This window comes from Pseudophryne corroboree, chromosome 4 (assembly GCF_028390025.1).
Source record: "Pseudophryne corroboree isolate aPseCor3 chromosome 4, aPseCor3.hap2, whole genome shotgun sequence".
Classification (NCBI taxonomy): domain Eukaryota; kingdom Metazoa; phylum Chordata; class Amphibia; order Anura; family Myobatrachidae; genus Pseudophryne; species Pseudophryne corroboree.
In genome coordinates, this window is record NC_086447.1 from 371,586,142 (window position 1) to 371,611,544 (window position 25,403).

The 25,403-nt window shown below is 49.9% G+C and overlaps 1 long non-coding RNA gene across 1 annotated transcript in view; it reads right to left on the reverse strand.

The window, feature by feature from the left end:
* Positions 1-25,403, reverse strand: part of LOC134909584 (uncharacterized) — a 64,964-nt gene that overhangs the window by 10,157 nt on the left and 29,404 nt on the right. The window contains exon 2 of the long non-coding RNA XR_010175977.1: positions 549-659. This is a non-coding gene — a long non-coding RNA (uncharacterized LOC134909584). The remainder of the gene's footprint in view (positions 1-548; positions 660-25,403) is intronic.

Consider the following 25,403-nt stretch of genomic DNA (forward strand, 5'->3'; position numbering starts at 1 on the left):
CCTGATGTAAAAAATTATTACCATGCAATTTTGCTGGGCAGGATCTTGAACTGGACCTGATATTGGGAAGTCAAACCGTGGGTGGTTTTGGAGGGCTTATATGTCCAACAATATCCTGAAATATTTCCGTGGCTCCCGACCTTACCCAAACTCCTAAGCCCTCACCCGACTGTCTCCCCTACACTTTCCTTTTGGAATGTCTCTTCAGATTTTGGCCCTCTCACCTCTTTTTTAGGTAACCCAAATTTTGTTCCCAGCCTCACATCCTTTTCTTACCGAAACTGGGCCCCGGAGGGACTTTTTAGAATGGGTCAGTTGGCACAACCATCTGGGGTTAAGCAATTTTTCAGATATACGGGCAAAATGGGATGCCCCACAAGCTGATTTTTGGAAGTACTTGCAAGTACGGCACTTCCTGTTTACATGTAATGCCCATCGACAGGCCTCTAGGGAACTGACTCCATTTGAAAATTTGGCCTTTCCTCTACTTGTTTCTACCAATTTCTTCATTACCACATCTACTCCCCTCAGTTTGGACCACAACGTACTCCTTTAGAGACCTTTTGTCCGCAGTGCATGAATTCTCGTGGCCTCATATCATCTCTCTATAGTCTCTTGACTTGCCACAATCAACCTACTAGGAATTTCCATGAATTGACCTGGGAGAGAGAGAGAGGGTAGATCTGATGCTGTAGGACTGGGAAAGCATCAAGCAAAGCACCGTTATATGCATACAAATCAAACAAAACACCTACAAACACATGTTCCATTGATGTTTTAGATTACAGTGGTAGCCAACCCTGGTCCTAGAGAGCTACCAATAGTTCATTTTTTTCCATGCCACCTGTGGATCTGTAGAATGTAACATAATGAATCAGTTAAGCACCACAGTTATTAAAATGGGACAGTAATGGCTACACCTATGCACCAGCTAGATGGTCTGGAAAATGTAAACTGTTAATAGCTCTTGAAGACCGGATGACTATCCCTGATTTAGAACCATTGATGGCCATCTCTAGCTCTAAAGAATACGTGAGTGCTGGCAGCAACGGGGTTACACCTTAGGCACCTTAAGGATAAAGAATAATACTTATTCTATGACTGATAACTTTCTAATAGTCAACTCACTAATTGTGAGAAGTCAGTAGGGATTGAACCTGTGTGTCTAAGGGACCATGGGGGTCATTCCAAGTTGTTCGCTCGTTATTTTTTTGTCGCAATGGAGCGATTAGTCGCTAATGCGCAATGTCCGCAGTGCGACTGCGCCAAGTAAATTTGCTATGCAGTTAGGTATTTTACTCACGGCATTACGAGGTTTTTTCTTCGTTCTGGTGATCGTAATGTGATTGACAGGAAGTGGGTGTTTCTGGGCGGAAACTGGCCGTTTTATGGGTGTGTGCGAAAAAACGCTACAGTTTCTGGGAAAAACGCGGGAGTGGCTGGAGAAACGGAGGAGTGTCTGGGCGAACGCTGGGTGTGTTTGTGACGTCAAACCAGGAATGAAACTGACTGAACTGAACGCAGATGCCGAGTAAGTGTGGAGCTAATCAGAAACTGCTAAGAAGTGTCTATTCGCAATTCTGCTAATCTTTCGTTCACAATTTTGATAAGCTAAGATTCACTCCCAGTAGGCGGCGGCTTAGCGTGTGCAAAGCTGCTAAAAGCAGCTTGCGAGCGAACAACTCGGAATGACCCCCCATGTTCCAATCTGCATTGTTTTGGAGAGCTCTGCTGCTATTGGTGATCTTAAACATTGGCTTCCCCACAAGTGTGGCCTCCTATCAGATATTAAAAAGCATGTAGGAATCATTATGGCATGGTTATTATATTTTAGCACTGAACATCTATTTACTGTCATTCTTTTTCTGGCACTGAGAAGACTATTGCAGGGTGAGATCATTTCCTTTTCCATGCAATTTTGGAAGCAACAGTCTGAGGCGTACCATAAGGCCAGTGGCGTAACTAGAAATTTTTGTCCCCCAAGCCAAAAAATCCTTTGGCGCCCCCCCCCCCCCCCCCATAACCCCCGTAATTGGCACTAGCAAAGGTAGAAAAATGCGCGCGCCGGCAAAAAGGGTGTGTGGCTTTGTCGAAATGGGCGTGGCTTTGCGTGGAGGGCGTGGCATTGCAGGAAAAGACTACCTTATACCCCAGTTTTGCAACCTGCACGCCCAGACGTTGGCCACCACAGGAAAGAAAAATAATCCTGATTCATGCCCCTTACATTATTTGTCATTTTTCCTCCTTATAGTAATGCCCAGTATACATTATTCCACATACTGCAATGGCCCTTAGACATTATTCCACACACAATAATGCACATGACACAATATGCACACACTGTAATGCCCCAGACACATTATGCCACACACCGTAATGCCTGTGACACATTATGACAGGAATCGCAATGCCCGTTATACATTATGCTACACACTGCAATGCCCCTGATACATTATAGCACATACAATGTCTGTGACACAGTATGACACACCACAATGATCCTGAGACATTATACCACATACCACAATGCCCGTGATATAGTATACAACACACCGTAATGCCTGATACATTATGACACACACCGCAATGTCCGTGATACATTATGCCACACACCGTAATGCCCATTACACATTAAGTTCTACAGTAAGGCTTCTAATTACTTTTAAATTACCTGCTCGTTGCCAGGGGTTTCATGCTCTTGGTTCCATGCACGGTGCCAGGGGTTTTCATGCTCAGGGTGTCATGCTCGTTGCCAGGGGTTTCATGCACTGGGTGTCATGCTCGTTGCTAGGGGGTAGTGCTTGTTGCTAGGGCCATGCTCCCAGTGCCACATATGCCCCCAGTGCCAGATATTCCCCCACAGTGCCAGGTATATGCCCCTAGTGCCAGATATTCCCCCCTAGTGCCAGGTACATGCCCCCAGTGCCACATATACCCCCCCCCCAGTGCCACATATGCCCCCTCAGTGCCTGCTCCCCCCAGTGCCAAATATTCCCCCACAGTGCCACATATGCCCCCTCAGTGCCTGCTCCCCCCAGTGCCAAATATTCCCCCACAGTGCCAGGTATATGCCCCCAGTGCCAGATATTCCCCCACAGTGCCAGGTATATGCCTCCAGTGCCAGATCTTCCCCCCACAGTGCCAGGTATATGCCCCCAGTGCCAGATCTGCCCCCACAGTGCCAGGTATATGCCCCCAGTGCCAGATCTGCCCCCACAGTGCCAGGTATATGCCTCCAGTGCCAGATCTTCCCCCCACAGTGCCAGGTATATGCCCCCAGTGCCAGATCTGCCCCCACAGTGCCAGGTATATGCCCCCAGTGCCAGATCTGCCCCCACAGTGCCAGGTATATGCCCCCAGTGCCAGATCTTCCCCCCACAGTGCCAGGTATATGCCCCCAGTGCCAGATCTGCCCCCACAGTGCCAGGTATATGCCCCCAGTGCCAGATCTTTCCCCCCCCCACAGTGCCAGGTATATGCCCCCAGTGCCAGATCTTCCCCCCACAGTGCCAGGTATATGCCCCCAGTGCCAGATCTGCCCCCACAGTGCCAGGTATATGCCCCCAGTGCCAGATCTCCCCCCCCCCACAGTGCCAGGTATATGCCCCCAGTGCCAGATCTTCCCCCCACAGTGCCAGGTATATGCCCCCAGTGCCAGATCTGCCCCCACAGTGCCAGGTATATGCCCCCAGTGCCAGATCTGCCCCCCACAGTGCCAGGTATATGTCCCAAGTGCCTGCTCCCCCGCCCCCCCCCCTTCCATGTGTTGGAGGGACACGGAGCGCATCGCGCGTCTCTCCTGTGTCCCTCCTGGCTCTCCCCCGCTGGTCTAATAAAGGAAGTGCCGGTTCGTGAGCCAATCAGAGCTCACGAACGGCACTTCCTTAGACCGGCCGGGGGAGAGCCAGGGAGGGACACAGGAGAGACGCGCGATGTGCGTTCCGTGTTCCTCCAACACAGCAGGGAGGGAGAGGAGACCGCAGATTGACATGCGGACGCTCATCCGCATGTCAATCTGTTCTAAGTCAGTGGCGTCCCCGCAGCCCCTCGCCCCCAAGCCACCGCGAGGACTGCGGGAGCAGTAGTTACGCCACTGCATAAGGCACAAGCCCATCTTAATAACTACTACTGACTCCTACTCCACCATCTCTACTTCCAAAAATGCGATACCAGGAATCTAGGTTTCTGCAGCGGGGTACACTGGTATTCCACAGGGAATAACATCGGGGGTGTAGAGTTGGATCTTGATCCGAGGCACCAACAGGCTAAAGCTTTGACTGTTCCCAGGATGCACTGCACTGCCTTCTCTATAGCCCTGCCTCCAGACACTGCAGCTCAGTTTGTAAGTTGGTGCCTGCAGTGCAGGTCACTAACAGGTGGGGCTGCGCTAGGCAGCCCTGAAAAGAGCTTTTTAGAAGACTTCAAGGGCCACTGCACTTTCTAAGTCTTTATGACATGCTGTGCTGCCGCTCCATCACCTCCCTCAGCGGCGCTGCATACTCCCGCAGCCTGGTTCCCGGGTACTTGCAGCGGAGATACACCATTTTTTTCAGGCACACCACCGCTGTCATTCTCCAGGATCGCGTGGCTGCACTAAAGGGAGGAGGTAAGAGAGCGTCCCCCAGGCGGGACCCGCCGGTAAATCGCAATCCGGTCACGGTCCCAGGAGATGGACCGCGCCGCTGGTGTGGACACTGTGTCACACAGGGACCCTACTATATCCACCAGGGCAAGGAGCACAGGTCGGATTTATTAAAATCCGTTTGTAAAAGGCTCCACAGTACCCGGTGGTGAAGTCCAGCAGAGGAGATAAGGCGCTGACCTGTAGCCCCTCCCCCAGCTCCAGGCACCATCTATTGCTGGTGTTCCCATCCTGGAGCTGCATCTCTCTCCCTGAAGAGATTTTGGCGCCATTACATAGCTGGGCTCATCTCCAGGACTGCTGGGCACTGTCTCCTATGTAAATCCGCCTGTATCATCAGCGCTGTGCATTTACAGACACTTAAGTATTCTACGTCATTTTAGACAGTGATAGTTAAGAACAAGTGTACTGCTATCTGAATATTTAGTACAAGTATTCTGTGATATACATCCAGTGTTTACTGTGCATTGTTATATCTGTATACATACATACCTATGTGTAATTACTAGTCCAGTGCAGTTTTATTGTTTATATGTAATAATTCCTGCATTGTACCTGTGACCGAGTGTGCCTGTAGCTGCTGTGTGGATTCCATTCTTGTGTATCACTGGTTTGCTATCACTATATTCTGTACCCTGGGGAACTAGATGCGTCAGGGTCTAATATAATATATAGTGCTACACAGGGTATACGGTTTGTATTTCTCACTGTGTTTTTCAGTCACCCCACACCACTTAAATCCTCTGTTTGTGCTCTGTATGTACTGTCACAAAACACAGGGGATTATTGTACTGTTACCTCCTAAGGCTACATCCCATATAATGTCTGCTGGGGTGGGACATCCGCAGATGCTCCTGCATCATGTAGTGCTATCATCACGGATTCACCAGTGGGGGAAGTGTTAGCTGCTGGTTCAGGCGCTGGGGGTCATACATCTCCCAGTCCGTCTGTGGCACCTGTGGTCAATCAGAGCCTACCTTAGGCAGCTTTTTCAAATATGTTGACTATGCTGGTAACGCATCTCACGCCCCCTGTGGGGTCTGCTGTGCCATTACAGCCACATATTGTCCCTGTAGTTAATCCGCCATGGGCGGATACCTTTTCTACCCAGTTACAGCAATTAAATCAGACTTTGGTTAGACAAAATTCCACCCCACATCCCTCTGGGGCCAAGGGGTCATCTAAGCTGGCCATTTCTTCCTCACAATCCACTAATATTTTGGATTATTCTTCCGATGAAGATGGGGAATATACTGATCTGTCAGACACTGATACAGTTGCTTCTGATGAGGAATCTACAACCAAGGTTGATGTTCCTTGTGGAGGCTATCAAGCTGATTCTCCAAATTGATGATGACATTGAGCCTCCTGTTACATCCAGTGGTTCCCAAACTGTGCGCCGCGGCTCCCTGGTGTGCCGCAGCGCTGTCACAGGGGTGCCGCAGCCTAGCAGCCACATCTTCATGTTTTTTTTTGTTTTTAGTGTGAGCGGCCAACGCTGGGGGTGTGTGGAGTGTGGACTGCAGTAACCTGAGCGCACGGGCAGTGTGAAGTTAGCCGGCGCCAGGGGGGAAAGGGGAGGAGAGTGTGTGCGGCAGGAGTAGCTGGGCTGAGTGAGTAGCGGGAGGGGGGGGAGGAGAGTGTGTGCGGCAGAAGCAGCCGGGCTGAGTGAGTAGCGTGAAGGGGGGGGGGGGGGGTTTGCGGGCGGCTGGAGCAGCCAGGCAGTAAGTAGCGGGGGGGGGGGGCAGTGCGGGCGGCAGGAGCGGCCACCAGTGTGTGGTTATCGGGGGGGAGTGTGGGCGACAGGAGCGGCCACCAGTGTGTGGTTATCGGGGGGGAGTGTGGGTGACAGGAGCGGCCACCAGTGTGTGGTTATCCGGGGGGGAGAGCGGGCGGCAGGAGCGGCCGTAGGGATGTACATCGATGGTCGATGTTTGGCAATCATCGATGTTTTCTCTCTCGATGTTGGTGGTTTTACCATTCGATTGTGTCATTCCGATGTTTGTCACCATCGAATGGTAATGATTCGATGGTTTGCTGTTTCTTTAATTCCTGACAGCTGCAGAGTCCCTGGCTCCTTCCTGGCTGCTGTGTGTCTGCTTCAGGGCATCTTGGGCTCGTTGAAGGCTGTCCCTGTCACTTTCTGTCTGCCTCAGACATGCCTGCTCTGATCCCTCCCCTCCCTAGCCTGCTGCTAGGCAACAGGGCACAAATCAAGCTCTGATTGGCTCTCTGAGGGAGTGAGAACCAATCAGAGTGCATCCCTCGCCCCTGCAGCTGCAGCAGCGAGCTACACAGCTCATGATGAGGTTGTCATTGTTGAGAAAAGTTAACCACTAGTAAAAACCCTCTGCTGGGAGTCGGGATTGGAAGACACTGTCCTCCTGAGTCCTAGCATGTCACACATGTCTGTGTGTGCTGTTGTGGTCCAGTCCAACTCTGGCAACTGTGAGACATCCTGCAGCGACTGCTCCACCTCCGACTCCTCCCACTGCTGACAGACGCTCTGTCTAACTCCACCCCCTCTCCGGCCGTGTGGTTATATTGCATATAACAGCATCAGTTACAATTCCGGGCCCTACCCCTAACCCCGCCCCCTGACAGCTTCGCTGAAGGGGTATTGCGCATGCGCAAATGTTTTTTTGCATATGCGCATATCATATGAATAGTTTTTTCCATCGAATACTTTTGTTGTGATGGTTAGTTACCATCGCATCAAAAGTTTTGATGGTGGAAGCCCAGCCATCATTTGATGGTTGGCTTCTGATGTCCATCCCTAAGCGGTCAGGCAGTGTGTATTTAGCCGACGCGGGGGAAAGAAAGAGTGCGGGATGTGTAAGAGTTGCTGGCGGCTGTGCCCAAAGTAAGCCAGCGGCTCGGGATGTCGCTTGTCATGTAGTCACCCGGCGGAGGTGGGATGTTTTGCTCGGCGCAGGGGGGGGGGGGGGGGGGGGTAAACGGTGACTGGAGTCACCTGACAGGGAAGGGATGGTGTTGTGCAGGATGTGCTTCGGTGAAGGGGGTGAGGGAAACTGTGACTGGAATCAGTGGAGGGTGCAGGTGCAAGCAGGCTGGAGTGACCAAGGAGTGCGCTGGGCAAGGATCCTGACGGCTGATTGAAGTCCTGGCCGCCGTGACATAGGAGCTGGCTGAAAAAGTGGCTGAAAAAGTGAGTAGTAAAATATTAATACATGATACTGTATGTGAGATGCTGCATAAGGAAATCTATAGGAGAGGGGAGGGGTGCCTGCTGTAAGTGACTTAGGGCCCTACACACTCGACGACCCGCCGCCAAGCTGCCCGACGGCCGGTACGGCCGTCAAGCGACCCGACGGCGGAGGGGGGGGGGGGTGACGGGGGGAGTGAAGTTTCTTCACTCCCCCTGCCACCCGGCTCCATAGCCCTGCATGCTAATATGGACGAGATTGTCCATATTGGCCTGCAGGTATGAACGAGCCGGCACCAACGATGAACGAGCGCTGAACGAGATGAACGAGAACGTTCATCTCGTTCAGTAAAATCTTTAAGTGTGTATGTAGGGCCCTTTATATGAGGACAAGCTGGTAAGCAGGTGGGGGGTGGGGGGGGGGCTGGTCTTGGTGCATGGATGCACAGGAACCTTTTTAGATTAATTTATTTGACTGCAAAAAGAATCTGTTATTTTATATAAAGCCTGTGTGTGTTTTTTGTTTTTTTAATGGATGTAGGTGACCAGTATTGCACTGCAAAAAGACATGGCGGTCATTCCGACCTGATCGCACGCTGCGGATTTTCGCAGCGCAGCGATCAGGTAATAACGGAGCAATGCGCAGGCGCGTCGTACGAGTACACAGCGGGTCATTGCACAGCGAAGGATTCTACGACGAATCTGTTCGCACGGAGATTGACAGGAAGAAGGCGTTTATGGGTGTCAACTGACCGTTTTCCAAGAGTGATTGGGCAAACGCAGGCGTGTCCAGGCATTTGCAGGGCGGGTGTCTGACGTCAATTCCGGGACTGAATTAAATCATCTAAATACTGATAGCATTGTTTTGACCCAACTACTTTAAAAAAGGGACAGTTCGGTAATTATTTTGGTGTAAGGGTGCCTTGAAAAAGTCAGGGAGACCCAAAGGGTGCCTTGGACTAAAAAAGTTTGGGAACCACTGTGTTACATCTAAGAAACCTGATAAGTTTAAACGTCAGAAGGTTGCTAAAGTAGTATTACCACATTCTGACCTTTGAATTGACATACATCAGGAATCCTGGTCATCTCCAGCAAAGAAGTTTTCCCTGTCTAAAAAGATGTTAGCTTGTTATCCTATCCCTGCGGAGTTGAGTAACAAGTGGGAAACTCCACCGCCGGTGAACTCTCGTGTCGCCCGTCTTGTGGTCTCATCTACTCTGCCTGTCACCACTGTCACCTCACTGAAGGAACCAACAGATAAGCTTGTGGAGGGATGCCTGAAGCCTATTTACACTCGTACCGGTGCTCTACATAGACCCACTATGGCTGCCTCTTGGGCAGCAAAAAGAATTGAAGCATGGGTTCAGGCAATGGAGGATGAGCTACCTCAGGATATTTGACACTGCCAGACAATATCTGTCATACATTACCACAGCCTCTCACTATATTCAGGAGGCGGCCACTGATGCAGGGGTCCATAGCGGCCAGGGCGTCTACTACGTCTATCCTGGCTCACCAGATTCTGTGGTTGAGGTCCTGGAAAGTGGACCTGGACTCTAAAAAGACCTTGGAGGTACTTCCTTTCAAGGGAGACATACTTTTTGGGGAGGATCTGAACAAGATTGTGACTGACTTGGCGACGGCCAAGACTAAGTTTTTCCCAAGTACTAATCCTTCTGCTCAGAAGGCTAAGAGTACCACATTTCGTTCCTTTCGGCCTCCAAGTAAAGCAAAAGAGACAGGCTCGTACTTCCAAAACCACTAAGCCCAAATCTAAACTTCTACAGTTCGCTCAGGCCTGGTTAAAGACCACTTCAGTCACCTGGGTGTGGAAAGTTGTCTCTCATGGGTATGCAATCTCTTTCAAGAGACGTCCCCCTCGCCAGTTCTGTTCAACGGTTATTCCTTCAGATCCATTGAAAGCGCAAGCTTTACACCTGGTTGTACAATCTCTCCTGGAAACAGGAGTGGTAGTGCCGGTACCTCTGTCCCAGAGAGACAGGGGATACTATATGATCCTGTTTCTAGTTCCGAAACTGAATGGGTCTTTCCAGTCTATCCTCAACCTCAAATCATTGAACAAATTTGTGAGAGTGTTCAAATTCTGTATGGAAACGCTGCACTCTATTGTACTGGCCGTGGAACCCGAGGACTATATGTTATCCCTGGACATACAGGATGTTTACCTGCACATACCTATTGCCACATCGCATCGGCAATATCTGCGGTTTGCTATTGGCAACCTTCATTTTCAGTTCCAGGCTCTGCCATTTGGACTGTCCACGGCACCTCGGATTTTCATCAAGGTCATGGCCATAATGATGGCTTTCCTCCGTCGTCAGGGAATTAGGATCTTGCTGTATCTGGACGATTTGTTGATTCTGGCGAACTCCCAAGATGTCCTCCTCAGTCAACTGGAGATGTCGGTCCAATTCCTACAAGCCTACGGGTGGCTCATCAATTGGAAGAGAAGTCCTCGCTAGTCCCTGCTCGGAGCATGGTTCCCCTAGGGGCGCTGCTGGACACACACAGCCAAAGACTGTTTCTGTCTCCAGAGAAGGTCCTGAAACTTCAGGAAAATATCAGATGCTTCCTCTCTCACCAGAGAGTGTCGATACACTCGGCGATGCAAGTACTAGGCATCATGGTGTCGGCCTTCAACATAGTGGAGTAAGCTCAATTTCATTCCTGTCCTCTGCAGAGGTTAATCCTTTCCAAATAGGATGGCCTGCCTCATTGGATCAGGTCTCAAATGATCTCCTTGACTCCGGAGGTTCGTCTGTCACTGAGCTGGTGGCTACAGGACCAACAGTTGAGCAGGGGCCATCACTTCTGGATCTCCAACTGGGTCCTCCTGACAACGGACGCCAGTCTGCGAGGTTGGGGTGCGGTGCTGGAGCAACACTCTCTCCAGGGTCGGTGGACCAGGGAGGAATCTCTCCTTCCGATAAATATTCTGGAATTGCGGGCAGTGTTCAATGCTCTGGTACAGAACAGGCCTGTGCAAGTACAGTCAGACAACGCCACCTTGGTTGCGTACATAAATCATCAAGGCAGCACTCGAAGCCAGATAGCAATGATGGAAGTGTCAAAAATTCTCCAACGGGTGGAACGCCATCTGCCAGCCATATCGGCAGTGTTCATTCCGGGGGTCCTCAACTGGGAAGTAGACTTCCTCAGTCATCAGGACGGGCACGCCGGAGAGTGGAGTCTTCATCCCGAAGTCTTTCAACTCCTAGTGGGGCCTACCAGATGTAGACCTGATGGCATATCGACACAATCACTAGGTTCCGGTCTTTGGAGCAAGGACCAGGGATCCTCAAGCAGCATTCGTGGATGCACTGGGAATTCCATGGAACTTTCGGCTGCCATACGTGTTCCCTCCAGTGTCACTCCTGCCCAGGGTAATAAGGAAGTTCAAGCAAGGAGGAATACTACTTCTAGTCGCTCCAGTGTGGCCCCAGGCGGCATTGGTTCTCAGACCTGCAGGATCTCTCGATAGAGTGTCCTCTTCTACTTCCTCAACGGCCAGACCTCCGCGTTTAAGGCCCTTGTGTCGACCCGACCTGATCAGACTGGCTTTGATGGTGTGGCTCTTGAAGCATCACTCCTGAGGGCAAAAGGAATCTCTGAGGCAGTCATTCAAACTATGTTGAAAGCCCGTAAACCAGCTTCGGCTCGGATTTATTACAGGGTCTGGAATTCTTACTTCACCTGGTGTGCTGCTAAGAATTATGATGCACATACTATCAAAACTTCCAGACTGTTGGCTTTTCTACAGCAAGGCCTAGACTTGGGCCTTCGTCTCGCCTCCCTCAAGGTTCATATATATGCCTTGTCGGTGTGGTTTCAGAGAAAAATTGCGTCTCTACCTGACATTCACACTTTCACTCAGGGTGTTCTACAGATTCAGCCTCCCTATGTCCCTACTGTGGCTCCATGGGATCTGTCTGTCTTCTTGAATGTCCTGCAAGAGTCTCCATTTGAACCTCTTGAGTCTGTGGACCTTAAATGCCTTACGCTTAAGGTCATATTTCTGTTGGCTATTGCCTCAGCTAGGAGGGTGTCGGACTTAGGCGCTTTGTCCTGTCGTCCACCCTTTCTGATTTTTCACGTGACCGGGCTGTTCTTCGAACTCGCCCAGGTTATTTGCCTAAGGTGGTATCATCTTTTCACCTTAACCAGGAGATTGTGGTTCCGGCCTTCACTTCTTCTGGTCTATCCTCCAAAGAAATTTTTTTGGATGTGGTACGGGCTCTCCGTGTTTATGTGGAAAGGACAGCCTCCTTCATGAGGTCGGATTCCCTTTTTGTACTTTTTGGTTTTCACAAACGTGGCTGGCCTGCGAATAAGCAAACCTTGGCCAGATGGATTAGAATGGTAATTGCACAAGCTTATGCGCAGGCTGGGCTCCCAGCTCCTGCTGCTATCAAGGCCCATTCTACTCGGTTGGTTGGACCTTCTTGGGTGGCCCGCCGTGGCGCTTCCGCAGAACAATTGTGCAAGGTGGCTACGTGGTCCTCTGTGAATACGTTCCTTAGGTTCTATGCTTTTGATACTTCCACCTCCCAAGATGCTTCCTTTGGACGCTGGGTTCTTGTGCCCACTATAGTGCGTCCCCTCCCATGAGGAACTGCTTTAGGACATCCCCGATGTTTCCCTGTGGAATACTAGTGTGCCCCGCTGCAGAAATGGAGATTTATGGTAGACTAACATTGTTAAATCTCCTTCTGCGAGGTACAATGAATTCCACAGGGCGCCCACCCTGATGCACTTAGCTCCTTTGGGTTTGTATGGCATTAGCCGCTAGTCCCTTTTCTAATCGTGAGAATGTGGTTCTATGTGACTAACATCTACCGTCTCCCTTACCTGCTACTGCATTGGACTGGTTAACAAAACTGAGCTCCAGTGTCTGGAGGCAGGGCTATAGAGGAGGCGGTGCAGTGCATCCTGAGAACAGTCAAAGCTTTAGCCTGTTGGTGCCTCGGATCAAGATCCAACTCTACACCCCCAATGTTATTCCCTGTGGAATCCAGTGTACCTCGCAGAAAGAGATTTAACAATGGTAAGTTTACCATAAATCTCCTTTTTATTACGATGACACGCTCCAATAAACACATTTAGGCTAGTAGACCGTGGTTTTATTGTCATGGAAACAAAGTAGCGCACCTACTATCTAACCTCCTGAAGGGGAAGTGGACTACTTCTCTGATCCCCTCTGTATGTAATGACTCTGATCAGTAATGTCATGACAGAAAAGGGGTCCTCTGTATTTTACACTCCTTCTGTGAGGGGTTGTATGCACTGAATATCATTGATGTAAATGACAATGCTATTCTTTAGTGCAACCTACACGCATCAGCCATAACTTTTAAAATCACTGACAGGTGAAGTGAATAACTTGTGATTATATTATTACAATGGCACCTATCAAGATGCGGGATATATTATGCAGTAAGTGAACAGTCAGTTCTTTAAGTTGATGTTTTGGAAACAGGAAAAATAGGCAAGAGTAAGGATATAACAAAGGCCAAATTCTGATGGCTAGATGACTGGGTCAGAGCAGGTGTTGTGAGGTGTTCTCTATGGTTGTTCAGAATGTCCATCGAAAATAAGCTGCTGGAGCCTTCACAGCTGTGTACAAAGACGCAGTCCCAGGTTCAGACCCCCCCCTTGCCCCCAGAAATGGTCACAACAGGTCTGCATTTTTGCGCCACAGCCCTGTTACATCCCACATACGCTCACTATCAGTCCTTACTGCGTCCGCTGTCGCTAATCAATTGTCGCACATGCACAGTGTGACTAAGGCATGCATAGTACATGCACGTGCACTTTTGTTTTCCTTGGATGCCAAAAAACACTTTTGTTCTAGAACTAAAGAAACTGGAAAGAGGTACCGTGTCATGGTCAAGCTCCTTCAGTTGTCACATGGATTTGAGAAGTCATCATCAAGGTTTATAAGAGACATGGCTTAGAAGTTCCAAAAATGATAAGGGTGCATTCAACACAAGCAATGGCATAATCCCAACTGTCCCAATTTTGGCGGGGCAGGCATGTTTTTGTGGGACTGGTCCACGGACGGGCTGCAGTGTTACGCTGTGAATGGGGGGCAGCTGGGAGACCTGTCTCACTTTCTGCTCTGCAAAGCAGTAGTGAATAGATGCTGTACACATGAGCACAGCGTCTATTCACTGAAAGAGAGGGGCTGTGGGCATGGCCACCAGCTCACACAGCACTGGGCATGCTCCAATAGTGTCGAAAAAAGTCACTGTGAAGCCACACTATCTTTTCCAGAGGCCACACCTCTTTTCAGGCTCACACACCTTCAGGGCACAGAAGAGACCAAGCATGGGGATGAAGAATGTTGGGAGGTATGCAATGGCAACTTCACTGGTAAGGAAAGCAAAAACGAGTTTTATGGTAAGAACTTACCTTTGTTAAAACTCTTTCTGCGAGGCACACTGGGCTCCACAAGGATAGACACTGGGGTGTAGAGTAGGATCTTGGTCCGAAGCACCAACAGGCTCAAAAGCTTTGACCTTCTTCCCAAGATGCAGAGCGCCGCCTCCTATATCACCCCGCCTCTGTGCACAGGAGCTCAGTTTTGTTAACCAGCCCAATGCAGTAGCAAGCAAAAGAGATGACAACTGCCAGTTGCCACAAACACCACACTCTCCCGACAGGAGAAGTGTCAGCGGCTAATGCCATACCAACCCAAAGAAGCGTCAGGGTGGGCGCCTTGTGGAGCCCAGTGTACCTCGCAGAAAAAGTTTTAACAAAGGTTAAGTTCTTACCATAAAACTCGTTTTCTGCTGCGGGTACACTGGGCTCCACAAGGATAGACATTGGGGATGTCCTAAAGCAGTTCCTTATGGGAGGGGACAAACTGTAGGGGGCACAAGAACCCGGCGTCCAAACGAAGCATCCTGGGAAGCGGCGGTATTGAAGGCATAGAACCTAATGAACGTGTTCACTGAGGACCACGTAGCCGCCTTGCACAATTGTACAAGGGTCGCACCATGTTGGGCCGCCCAAAAAGGCCCAACAGACAGAGTAGAATGGGCCGTAATGTGAGCAGGAGCTGACAGACCAGCCCTCACATAAGCATGTGCAATCACCATTCTAATCCATCTGGCCAAAGTCTGCTTGTGAGCAGGCCTGCCCCGTTTGTGAAATCCAAACAGAATAAAGAGAGAATCAGATTTCCTAACAGAAGCAGTTCTCTTCTCATAGATACGGAGAGCCCGTACCACATCCAAAGACCGCTCTTTGGGAGACAAATCAGGAGAGACAAAGGCTGGAACCACAATCTCCTGATTAAGGTGGAACGAAGAAACCACCTTAGGTAAATATCCGGGATGAGTACTAAGAACCGCCCGGTCACGGTGAAAAATCAGATATGGGGAACTACAAGACAAGGCACCCAAATCCGACACTCTTCTAGCAGAGGCAATAGCCAGCAAGAACACCACCTTAAGGGAAAGCCACTTAAGGTCAGCTGAACCAAGGGGTTCAAACGGAGGCTCCTGCAACGCCTCCAAAACCACCGACAAGTCCCAAGGAGCCACAGGCGGGACATAGGGAGGTTGGATATGCAACACACCCTGAGTGAAAGTATGAACATCAGGTAAAGTCGCAATTTTTCTCTGAAACCACACCGACCAGGCAGAAATATGAACCTTGAGGGAGGCCAAACGCAGGCCTAAATCCAGGCCCTGCTGCAGAAAAGCCAAAAGTTTGGCTGCACTAAACTTGGAAGAGTCATAATTGTTAGATGCGCACCAAACAAAGTAGGAATGCCAGACCCTATGGTAAATCTGAGCAGAAGCCGGTTTCCGGGCCCGCAACATAGTTTTAATGACCTCTTCAGAAAAACCGTTAGCCCTCAAGACGGAAGCTTCAAGAGCCACGCCATCAAAGACAACCGGGCTAGGTCCTGGTAGGCACAGGGGCCCTGAACGAGGAGGTCTGGGCGTTGTGGAAGTAAAATTGAACGCTCTGACGATAGGCCCTGCAGGTCTGAGAACCAGTGCCGTCTGGGCCACGCTGGAGCTATGAGAAGCAGAATTCCTCTTTCTTGCTTGAACTTCCGAAGTACCCTGGGCAGGAATGTCACCGGGGGGAACACGTATGGCAACCGAAACCTCCACGGCACCGCCAGCGCATCCACGAATGCTGCTCGAGGATCCCTTGTCCGTGTTCTGAAGACCGGAACTTTGTGATTGTGTCGAGATGCCATCAGATCTACGTCTGGAAGGCCCCACTTTTCTACTAGGAGTTGAAACACTTCTGGATGGAGGCCCCACTCGCTGGCATGCACGTCCTGACGACTGAGAAAGTCCACTTCCCAATTCAGGACTCCCGGAATGAAGACTGCCGATATGGCCGGTAGATGGCGTTCCGCCCAATGTAGAATCCGTGAGACTTCCTTCATTGCCAAACGGCTTTGAGTGCCGCCTTGATGATTTATGTAAGCCACTGTGGTGGCATTGTCCGACTATACTTGAACAGGACGGTTCTGAATTACATGCTGGGTGTCACGATCCGGGTATCTGGACGCCATTTCTTACCCATCAGATGCCTCCTAAGGCTGGCTCAGCGCTCCAGGACCGGATCCCATCTGTTATCCTGATGTGTACATTCCTGTATCCTCTCCTGTCACTCTGGGACGCTGTCACAGTAAACGCCATATTACACCTGGCATGGCGTCTCCCGCGGCCTCCGCCGCCGTCCCTGAACTTCTGCATGCAGAGTGTCTGAGTGGCGATTACATCAGCCGCGGCCTCCGCTGTGTCCGCGTGGTTGGATGTGCATCTGTCAGCCTGGCGCCTCCTGTCTCCGGTGGCCGGCGCCGCCATTACTGTTTTCATTACCACATGGATTACAAACCAAACTTCCCTCCAAGTGTCTGCATGGGCGCAGCCATCTTGGATTCTGTCAGCTGATCATTTCCACCAATCTGTTCTCAGTATTGATAATCTGCATAATTGCCTAGCCAATCCCTTCCTTGCTGCAGGTATAAATACACTGTGCCTGAGCAAGGAAGGCGTCAGTGCTTTGGTTGTCAAACCTAGTTCCTGTTTGTCTCTCTCCTGTGATTGTCTTCCAGGTTCCAGCTCCTGTCTAAAGACTTCCACCATAGAGACCCGCACCAGCATTCCACCTGCGGTGTAGCCTGACTCTCCGATCCATTGTGGATTCATCTGTTTCCAGCTACAACATTACCTGCTTCCAGCCCAGCTTCCAGCAGAGTACAGCTTCTCTTAAAGGGCCGGTGTCCTTTCTACACTTTACCACTCTCCACCGGTATTATAATTTCACCGCTCTCAAACTCCTAACTTCAGCTCATATTTCATCGCTCCCAAGTTCATTTATTATTTAACTGGTTCCAGCCAGTATCCACTCCGTGCCAACAACAGTCTGGTTCCAGCCAGTATCCACAGCAGCCGTTTTATCTACAGCAGCCCAGCTTTTCCTGGAACACCAGCTGGTACAATCCTGGGTTATCTCCATTGCTACAGTCAGGCCTGGTAAGGACTTTCCATCTAGAAGATTATAAGAACTATCTCACACTACCAGTGCCCTGTGGCTCCTACCACCCTGTAGTTCCCAGGAACTGTATTTATTCTTTGCTGACTTTTATGTTTCTTTTACTGCTACTGTGATGCATGGAGTTTGTCATAAATAAACATCATTGACTTTTATTCAAGTTGTCGTGGTCACGCCTTCGGGCGGTTCTTCTTCATGTTACTTACATGTCCAGGGGTCTGATACAACCTCCCAGGTTCCGGTACATCTCAGCCCCTACAACTGAGGCTGCCTCCCGTCAGCTCAGGCCCTCAGTTGTGACACTGGGCCAGGTTCAATGCATTGAAGACCGCCCGCAATTCCAGAATGTTGATCGAGAGGAGAGATTCCTCCTTGGTCCACCGACCCTGAAGGGAGTGTTGCTCCAGCACTGCGCCCCAACCTCTTAGACTGGCATCTGTCGTCAACAGGACCCAGTTGGATATCCAGAAGGGACGGCCCCTGTACAATCGTTGGTCCTGGAGCCACCAGTGCAGCGACAGACGGACCTCCGGAGTCAATGAGATCATGTGAGACCTGATTCGGTGGGGCAGGCCGTCCCACTTGGCTAGAATCAGCCTCTGGAGGGGGCGAGAATGAATTTGAGCATACTCCACCATGTCGAATGCTGATACCATGAGGCCCAGCACCTGCATTGCGGAATGTATCGATACTTGCGGACGAGAAAGGAAGCAACGAATCCTGTCCTGAAGCTTCAGGACTTTCTCCTGAGACAAGAACAACCGCTGGTTGAGAGTGTCCAATAGCGCCCCCAGGTGCACCATGCTCTGAGCAGGGACCAGGGAGGATTTCTTCCAGTTGATGAGCCACCCGTGGGCTTGTAGAAACGGGATAGTCATATCCAGATGACGCAGGAGAATATCTGGGGAATTTGCCAGGATTAACAAGTCGTCCAGATACGGCAGTATCCTGACCCCTTGACGGCAGAGTACCACCGTCATCACTGCCATAACTTTGGTGAAGACTCGCGGAGCCGTAGTTAAACCAAAAGGTAACGCCCGAAACTGGTAATGGAGGTTGCCAATCGCAAACCTCAGGTATTGCGGATGTGACACTGCTATAGGAATATACAGGTAAGCATCCTGTATGTCCAGGGAGACCATGTAATCTCCAGGTTCCAAGGCCAGAACTATAGAGCGAAGGGTTTCCATACGTAACTTGGAAACTTTCACAAACCTGTTCAATGCCTTGAGATTGAGAATGGGCCGAGAGGACCCGTTCGGTTTCAGGACTAGAAACAGCGTAGAATAGTACCCCCGGCCCCTCTTAGCAAGAGGCACCTGTACTACGACTCCTGTATCCAGGAGGGTCTGTACCACCGAATGTAGAGTGTTTGCCTTCACCTGATCCGAAGGGACGTCTGTCAGGCAAAATCGATGAGGGGGACGTTTTTGAAGGCTATGGCGTAACCTCGAGTGACGACTTCCCGTACCCAGGCATCTGAAGTGGTCTTCAACCATTCCTGGGTATACCCTAGAAGCCGGCCCCCCACCCTGGGATCCCCGAGGGGGAGGCCCGCCCCGTCATGCGGCAGGCTTATCCGTCTTGGACGCTGGCAGACGGGCATCCCAGGCTCTTTTGGGCTTCGGCTTACCAGGTTTGGAAGTGCGGGCCTGCTTGTTGTATGCCTGTGCTTTACCTGAAGGACGAAAGGGGCGAAAGGAGGTACCTTTAGCCTTCGACACAGAAGGAGCGGTACTTGGCAGACAGGCAGTTTTGGCGATAGCCAAGTCAGCCACTATCTTATTTAATTCTTCCCCAAACAGAATATCTCCCTTGCAAGGGAGTACCTCCAGGGTTTTTCTAGACTCCAGATCCAAAGACCAGGATCTCAGCCACAATATCCGGCGAGCCAGGCCTGATGTAGTAGAGGCCTTGGCTGCTAGAATACCGGCATCAGAAGCCGCCTCTTTAATATAGTGAGAAGCTGTGACAATATATGACAAGCATTGTCTAGCATGGTCAGAAGAGATTTCAGCTTCCAACTCCAGGGCCCATGCTTCAATAGCCCTTGCAGTGTTACTGCAATAGAGGGCCTTTGTGCAGCACCCGTGAGGGTGTAAATCGCTTTCAGACAACCCTCCACACTTTTATCCGTAGGCTCTTTTAGAGACGTGACGGTAGTGACAGGTAGAGCTGAGGAAACCACCATCCTAGCCACATGTGAGTCTATTGGAGGAGGCGTTTACCAATTTTTAGACAGCTCTGGTGCGAGGGGATAGCGAGCCAGCATCTTCTTTGAGGCACAAACTTCTTTCCCGGGTTTCCCCAGGGTTCCTGACGTATCTCCACTAGGTGGTCAGAGTGAGGTAAAACTTGTTTAACCACCTTCTGACGCTTGAACCTATCTGGTTTCTTAGGAGGGACGGATGGCTCGGGATCATCCGTAATCTGTAAAATCAACTTAATAGCCTCCAAAAGATCAGGAACATCCACATGTGAACTACCCTCCCCATCAGCAGTATCTGTGTCAGAAACTGTGGGGTCAGTGTAAGCGCCATCTTCATCAGACGAGGTGTCGGTGACAGCAGTGGATTGTGAGGATAAGAGCTCGCTAAGAGGACCCCTTGGTCTTAGGCGAGCGAGGGTCAGACTTTTTAGTAGTCAAGGACTGGTTCAACTTCTTCAATTGAGCAGACAAATTATCCGCCCACGGCAGGTTAGCTGCGGGGACCACACACACGGATGCACCGGCATAGGAGGTCCCATAAGGGGGTTAGTTTAGTAACTAGTGTATGTAGAAGCGTGGAGAAAGTAGCCCACGGTGGGTCATTATGTACCCCCGTTGCTACAATCCCACTGGGGGGCCAGGAGCCCCCAGCTGCTATATTTTCCTCATAGATATCTGTGGCTTCAGCAACACTGGCAGTGTGTTCAGCCCCAGAACCGTTACCCTCAGAAGCAGACATGATATAACTTGCAGTATCAGGTAACACAGTACAATTGGCAGCAGCACAATACCTCTTACCCAAACCCCTGCGCAGTGTAGTCAGCACTAGCAGAGATAAAAGAGAGATATGGTGACTAAAATCACAGAGAAAAATACGAATTAAAGTATATCTTTGTGAAAATCTTATATCAATATAAAACCTGACGCACCAAGCCCCCTCAGGTTATAGAATATAGGGATAGCAAGTTGAGTGAAAGACACGAAATGGACACCACTCAGCTAGCTAATGCACACACATATAGTCACAGTTTGTACAATGCAGAGGTTATTACTAACAATAATACTGCACTGGACTAGCTTATATATATAGCTGTATAGTCAATAGATATAACACTGCACAGTAAGAACTGGATGTATATCACAGGGTAATTGTACTAGAAAACCCTGACTAAATGCACTCTTTCTTAACTATCACTGTCTAAAAAATAAGATTTTACTTACCGATAAATCTATTTCTCGTAGTCCGTAGTGGATGCTGGGGACTCCGTCAGGACCATGGGGATTAGCGGCTCCGCAGGAGACAGGGCACAAAAAATAAGATTTTACTTACCGATAAATCTATTTCTCGTAGTCCGTAGTGGATGCTGGGGACTCCGTCAGGACCATGGGGAATAGCGGCTCCGCAGGAGACAGGGCACAAAAAGTAAGCTTTTAGGATCACATGGTGTGTACTGGCTCCTCCCCCTATGACCCTCCTCCAAGCCTCAGTTAGGTACTGTGCCCGGACGAGCGTACACAATAAGGAAGGATCTTGAATCCCGGGTAAGACTCATACCAGCCACACCAATCACACCGTACAACCTGTGATTTGAACCCAGTTAACAGTATGATAACAACGAAGGAGCCTCTGAAAAGATGGCCCACAACAATAACAACCCGATTTTTGTAACAATAATTATGTACAAGTAATGCAGACAATCCGCACTTGGGATGGGCGCCCAGCATCCACTACGGACTACGAGAAATAGATTTATCGGTAAGTAAAATCTTATTTTCTCTAACGTCCTAGTGGATGCTGGGGACTCCGTCAGGACCATGGGGATTATACCAAAGCTCCCAAACGGGCGGGAGAGTGCGGATGACTCTGCAGCACCGAATGAGAGAAACTCCAGGTCCTCCTCAGCCAGGGTATCAAATTTGTAGAATTTTACAAACGTGTTCCCCCCTGACCACGTAGCTGCTCGGCAAAGTTGTAAAGCCGAGACCCCTCGGGCAGCCGCCCAAGATGAGCCCACCTTCCTTGTGGAATGGGCATTTACAGATTTTGGCTGTGGCAGGCCTGCCACAGAATGTGCAAGCTGAATTGTACTACAAATCCAACGAGCAATAGTCTGCTTAGAAGCAGGAGCACCCAGCTTATTGGGTGCATACAATATAAACAGCAAGTCAGACTTTCTGACTCCAGCCGTCCTGGAATTATATATATATATATATATATATATATATATATATATATATATATTTTCAGGGCCCTGACAACGTCTAGCAACTTGGAGTCCTCCAAGTCCCTAGTAGCCGCAGGCACCACAATAGGTTGTTTCAGGTGAAACGCTGACACCACCTTAGGAAGAAACTGGGGACAAGTCCGCAGTTCTGCCCTGTCCGAATGGAAAATTAAATATGGGCTTTTGTAAGACAAAGCCGCCAATTCTGACAATCGCCTGGCCGAGGCCAGGGCCAACAGCATGGTCACTTTCCATGTGAGATATTTCAAATCCACAGATTTGAGCGGCTCAAACCAATATGATTTGAGGAATCCCAACACTACGTTGAGATCCCACGGTGCCACTGGAGGCACAAAAGGGGCTGTATATGCAATACTCCCTTGACAAACTTCTGGACTTCAGGAACCGAAGCCAATTCTTTCTGGAAGAAAATCTACAGGGCCGAAACTTGAACCTTAATGGACCCCCAATTTGAGGCTCATAGACACTCCTGTTTGCAGGAAGTGCAGAAATCGACCTAGTTGAAATTTCTTCGTGGGGCCTTCCTGGCCTCACCCACGCAACATATTTTCACCACATGTGGTGATAACGTTGTGCGGTCACCTCCTTCCTGGCTTTGACCAGGGTAGGTATGACCTCTTCCGAAATGCCTTTTCCCTTAGGATCCGGCGTTCAACCGCCATGCCGTCAAACGCAGCCGCGGTAAGTCTTGGAACAGACATGGTACTTGCTGAAGCAAGTCCCTTCTTAGCTCCCGAGGCCATTAGTCCTCTGTGAGCATCTCTTGAAGTTCCGGGTACCAAGTCCCTCTTGGCCAATCCGGAGCCACGAGTATAGTTCTTACTCCTCTACGTCTTATAATTCTCAATACCTTGGTTATGAGAAGCAGAGGAGGGAACACATACACCGACTGTTACACCCACGGTGTTACCAGGACGTCCACAGCTATCGCCTGAAGGTCTCGTGACCTGGCGCAATACCTGTCCCGTTTTTTGTTCGGGCGGGACGCCATCATGTCCACCTTTGGTCTTTCCCAACGGTTCACAATCATGCGGAAAACTTCCCGATGAAGTTCCCACTCTCCCGGGTGGAGGTCGTGCCTGCTGAGGAAGTCTGCTTCCCAGTCGTCCACTCCCGGAATGAACACTGCTGACAGTGCTATCACATGATTTTCCGCCTAGCGAAAAATCCTTGCAGTTTTGCCACTGCCCTCCTGCTTCTTGTGCCGCCCTTTCTGTTTACGTGGGCGACTGCCGTGATGTTATCCCACTGGATCAATACCGGCTGACCTTGAAGCAGAGGTCTTGCTAAGCTTAGAGCATTATAAATTTGCTCTTAGCTCCAGTATATTTATGTGGAGAGAATTCTCCAGACTTGATCACACTCCCTGGAAATTTTTTCCCTGTGTGACTGCTCCCCAGCCTCTCAGGCTGACCTCCGTGGTCACCAGCATCCAATCCTGAATGCCGAATCTGCGGCCCTCTAGAAGATGAGCACTCTGTAATCACCACAGGAGAGACACCCTTGTCCTTGGATATAGGGTTATCCGCTGATGCATCTGAAGATGCGATCCGGACCATTTGTCCAGCAGATCCCACTGAAGAGTTCTTGCGTGAAATCTGCCGAATGGAATCGCTTCGTAATAAGCCACCATTTTTACCAGGACTCTTGTGCAATGATGCACTGACACTTTTCCTGGTTTTAGGAGGATCCCGATTAGCTCGGATAACTCCCTGGCTTTCTCCTCTGGGAGAAACACCTTTTTCTGGACTGTGTCCAGAATCATCCCTAGGACCAGCAGACGTGTCGTCGGAACAACTGCGGTTTTGGAATATTTAGAATCCACCCGTGCTGTCGTAGAACTACTTGAGATAGTGCTACTCCGACCTCCAACTGTTCTCTGGACCTTGTTCTTATCAGGAGGTCGTCCATTTTCTTTGAAGACGAATCCTCATTTCGGTCATTACCTTGGTAAGGACCCGGGGTGCCTTGGACAATCCAACGGCATCGTCTGAAACTGATAGTGACAGTTCTGTACCACGAACCTGAGGTACCCTTGGTGAGAAAGGCAAATTTTGGGACATGGAGGTAAGCATCCCTGATGTCCCGGGACACCATATAGTCCCCTTCTTCCCGGTTCGCTATCACTGCTCTGAGTGACTGCATCTGGATTTGAACCTTTGTAAGTGTTCAAATATTTCAGATTTAGAATAGGTCTCACCTAGCCTTCTGGCTTCAGTACCACCATATAGTGTGGAATAATACCCCTTTCCTTGTTGTAGGAGGGGTAATTTTATTATCACCTGCTGGGAATACAGCTTGTGAATTGTTTTCAATACTGCCTCCCTGTCGGAGGGAGACATTGGTACAGCAGACTACAGGAACCTGCGAGGGGGAAACGTCTCGACATTCCAATCTGTACCCCTTGGATACTACTTGTAGGATCCAGGGGTCCTGTACGGTCCCAGCGTCATGCTGAGAACTTGGTAGAAGCGGTGGAGGGCTTCTGTTCCTGGGAATGGGCTGCCTGCTGCAGTCTTCTTCCCTTTCCTCTATCCCTGGGCAGATATGACTCTTATAGGGACGAAAGGACTGAGGCTGAAAAGACGGTGTCTTTTTCTGCAGAGATGTGACTTAGGGTAAAAAACGGTGGATTTTCCAGCAGTTGCCGTGGCCACCAGGTCCCATGGACCGACCCCAAATAATTCCTCCCCTTTATACGGCAATACATCTTTGTGCCGTTTGGAATCTGCATCACCTGACCACTGTCGTGTCCATAAACATCTTCTTGCAGATATGGACATCGCATTTACTCTTGATGCCAGAAAGCAAATATCCCTCTGCGCATCTCGCATATATAGAAATGTTATAGTCAATAAAATACTGTCCCTGTCAAGGGTATCAATATTTTTAGTCAGGGAATCCGACCAAGCCACCTCAGCTCTGCACATCCAGGCTGAGGCGATCGCTGGTCGCAGTATAACACCAGCATGTGTGTGTATACTTTTTAGGATATTTTCCAGCCTCCTATCAGCTGGCTCCTTAAGTACGGCCCTATCTGTAGATGGTACCGCCACTTGTTCTGATAAGCATGTGAGCGCCTTATCCACCCTAAGGGGTGTTTCCCAACGCGCTCTAACTTCTGGCGGGAAAGGGTATACCGCCAATAATTTTCTATCGGGGGAAACCCACGCATCTCACACACTTCATTTAATTTATCTGATTCAGGAAAAACTACAGGTAGTTTTTTCACATCCCACATAATACCCTTTTTTGTGGTACTTGTAGTATCAGAAATATGTAACACCTCCTTCATTGCCCTTAACGTGTGGCCCTAAAGGAAAATACGTTTGTTTCTTCACCGTCGACACTGAAATCAGTGTCCGTGTCTGGGTCTGTGTCGACCGACTGAGGTAAATGGGCGTTTTACAGCCCCTGACGGTGTTTGAGACGCCTGGACAGGTACTAATTTGTTCGCCGGCCGTCTCATGTCGTCAACCGGCTTGCAGCATGTTGACATTATCACGTAATTCCATAATTAAGCCATCCATTCCGGTGTCGACTCCCTAGAGAGTGACATCACCATTACAGGCAATTTGCTCCGCCTCCTCA